Raw genomic sequence first — 3,792 nt, 5'->3', positions numbered from 1 at the left:
TTTAGGGTCTGGTGATTCCTTTTATAGCAAGAACTACGTCAGCTTCTCTAACATAAATTTTAATCCCACTAACCCGTAGCCTTTTAAAGATGACTTCCGACTTCTTAAGAAGAATAATCCTAATAAGAGCCTGAATATTGCCAAAATCTTCTTTTGTGCTTTCCTGGTGCAGCAATGTTAATTGGAAGTGATTCAACCATGGCAGGAAGTAGTTGATGCCTGTTTTAATTATATTACCTTTTAAATAACAAAAGTAGGTAGCTGATGTGTACTCTTCTTTTGAATATCCAGAAGGAGCCCAGGAATTATTGAGCCATACTTTACGTGGTCTTTAATAAAAGTTACTTTTAGGTGCTTTTTTTTTAGGAGGAGAGAGGTGGTTTAGTTTTACAGATTTGCACTTAAGTAAGGGTAATAATTATAGTAGCTGGAAGGATAGTTGAGCAGTTTGTATGGAACCTTTGATGTGGAAAGATCAGAATTCCAGTATGGCTTTGGACAAATCACTTAATTTTCTTGAGCTCCAGCTCTCCCATGTATAAAATGGGGATAATACTTCTCTCCTCAGTGAGGGTAGTGAGAATATATATGATGGAGAGTGGGTGCATCTACATGCGCAATTAATTCAAAGCAATAAAGTCCAAAGCAGTTGAGCCAGAGTAAATTACTCCTGGGCACAACATCTACACGTGTTCCTTGGAGAGCAGCAATTTGAGCCAGGTCAGAGCAATTTACACCAGGGCAGCTCATGCCCTGCTCTGCGCTGGGTTCTCGGCAGCAGCATCAGGCAGCAGCATAGGTGACTCATAGGGGAGGCACGGGGGGGGAGGGTCACGTGCCCCCCTCTGATGCAGCTGTCCCTCACCACTGATGCCACTGGTGACTTCTGCAGGTGCTCGCCAGCCCCATTCCCACTGCTCATGCCACTGCTGCCTTCTGCGGGTGCCCCGCCAGACTCAGGAGGCACCAGCTGCCCATGGGCAGCAGGGGGGTTGGCTGAGGCATGAAGGTGCTAAAAGTGTGGAGCCATGTGAATAGGTGGCAGGAAGGAGCCTAGCTCCTTGCTGGCTGGGCTGACCAGGTGCAATTTATGCCCATGGTCAGTGTCTACACATGCATTTAATTGCAGTTAATTACTCTGCCATAAGATAGCACTGTCCTTGACAGTACTATCTTACAGTGGTGTTAAATTAGTTTACTGTGACCTAATACTGTCATGTGTATAGACAGTGATACTTAACTCTTCAGCTAATTAGTCTACTCTGAATTAAAGCATGTGTGTAGACATGACCACTATGAGGTATTTTGATCCTGCTACTATTGGTTATAAAATAAGCCCATATCTTTAACAATCCTATAGGATGCCTACCTTCTAGAGATCGGTGTTTGTAAGAGATTTTAGTGAACCTAAGCAGTATTTTTAAACTCTCTTTGAATCTGTTGATATGTTTTGCTCTGGGATAAAACTCTTGATCCTGCTAAGAACTCTGGTCCCATCCTGCAAAATGCTTCAGCATATTCTGTGTTGCAGGCAATTGAGAAGGCCCATAGTGAAATGTATGCTGTAAAGGACTCCCTGACCAAGTACACAGCCATTTTTTCTCTTCAACCATGCTTTACTATAGAGAAAAATGAACTAAATTCCTTTCCATTAAGATGAAAGTGGGTACACTTCTTGCTTCCCTATAAACCAGAATACAGCAGTGAAAATGCAAATTTCACTACTGTTGGAACCCAGTGAGTATTGATGTGAAATAAGAGAAAAGGTAGATGAGTATTACAGATAACAGACCACTGCTGTGGTAGGAGTATAGCTAATTCAGAGGTGCAGAATCTTGTAACAAGTTCAGATCTGGGAGCCAGAAAAATTAAAGCAGGATTTGATATTGTGCCTCTAAATTTATGATCCAAAATTTCCCTAGCTCTGGATAGGCAGTAGTGTAACAAAATGGTCCTGGGTATCTACCCAAGCCATGACAGACTATTCAGGCTGATGTATAGCCAGTAGCACTCCTCATAATCTCCACAATGCTTGGGCTCCTTCTGTCATCACATTCCTTTAACACCAGGATTTATGAGAATTTTCAGAAAGGGAGCAGGAAAGAGAGTGAAGATTGTGCTTTTAGAATCAGTTTTCTGCCCAGCTGTATGACTTAAGCAATGAATTCCACCTTTCTGCTTCAGTTCTTCAGTCTAGAAAATGGGTATAATGATGTCAATCTGTGTTTATAAAGAACTTGTAACTCTACAGTTGGCTAACTACTTAATATAATAAGATCATGAGACTCAGAAATCAGAAGACCTGACTCTCAGGGCCTGGCTTTGCAACTGCTACACATAGGTGACTTCTCTAATGTCCTCATAGTCTTCAAAAGGGTTTGTGATGCTTTAGAAGTTAATATCTATAAACTGCTTTGAGGTATTGTATAACAAGTAACATAGGTCTGGAAGTTCATTTAAATCCAGTTGCAGGTGACCATGTTCTGTGGTTCCTCTGAATAAATTAATAGAGCTCTATCTTAAAGTTTCTTTAGGATTTTTGCTTCTAGTGTTCCTCTTAGAAAGCTGCCAGAGACCCACTATACTGATTATTTTTCTGATTTTTCCAGTGTTAATGTATTCACAACCAATTTATACCCAATCCCCTGATCATTCTATTACCCTTCATGACCAGGGATCTTTGTTTTCTCTGATTAAAAAAAAAATCCCCAATTTTAGATTTTGAAAAGAAACCCAAAATCCACATTTTCTATCATTTAAAATGAAACACCACTGTACATATGTATCAGTGGTGTTTTATTTTAATAATGAAAAAATGTGGATTTTCGGTTACTTTTCTTAATCTTAAAATTGATTTAAAAAAAAATCCCCAGAGAAATCCAGGATCTCTGCTCATGAGAGTCGTAGTTAAGATCCCACTAAACTATTTTAGTATATAATTTTCTTCATAGATTTCATAGACATTAGGGCTGGAAGGGACCTCAGAAGATCATCGAGTCCAGCCCCCTGCCTGAAGGGCAGGAAGTCAGCTGGGGTCATAGGACCCCAGCAAGATAAGCATCCAATCTACTCTTGAAGGTGTTAAAAGGAGATGCTTGAACCACCTCCGAAGGCATGCTGTTCCAGACCTTGGGGGCTCAGACAGTAAAGAAATTCTTCCTTATGTCCAGCCTGAAATGGTCTTGCAGGAGTTTGTGACGATTCGACCTCGTCATCCCTTGGGGCTCTCTGGTGAACAAACGTTCCGCCGGAAACTGGTGGTCATCCCTGATAAACCTATAGGTGGCCATCAGGTCACCCCTGAGCCTGCGCTTTTCCAAGCTAAAGAGCCCCATGGCTCTCAGCCTGTAGTCATAAGGTCTGTTCTCCTGACCTCTGATCATGCATGTGGATCTTCTCTGGACTCTCTCAAGCTTCTCCACATCCTTTTTGAATTGTGGAGCCGAAAACTAGACACTGTACTCCAGCTGTGGCCTCACCAAGGCCGAGTACAAGGGGAGAATGACATCCCAAGATTTGCTTCAGAAGCATCTATGGATGCAAGCCAGCGTTTTTGTCACTTTACTAGTCGCAGCATCGCACTGCAGGCTCATGTTCATCCTGTGGTCAATGATGACCCCCAAGTCTCTTTCTTCCATAGTGCTAGCCAGAGTAGCACTGCTAAGCCTATAAGGATGTTGAAGGTTTTTCCTCCCAAGGTGGAGAACCTTGCATTTTTTGGTGTTAAACACCAGTAGGTTCTAATCTGCCCATTTTCTGAGCCTGTCTAGGTCAGCCTGGATCACCCTCTTG

Source organism: Crocodylus porosus, unplaced genomic scaffold (assembly GCF_001723895.1).
Source record: "Crocodylus porosus isolate Cpor-Errol unplaced genomic scaffold, CroPor_comp1, whole genome shotgun sequence".
In the NCBI taxonomy this organism is placed as follows: Eukaryota; Metazoa; Chordata; order Crocodylia; family Crocodylidae; genus Crocodylus; species Crocodylus porosus.
The sequence above is the reverse complement of the archived record's forward strand: the minus strand, read 5'-3'. Positions refer to the sequence as shown.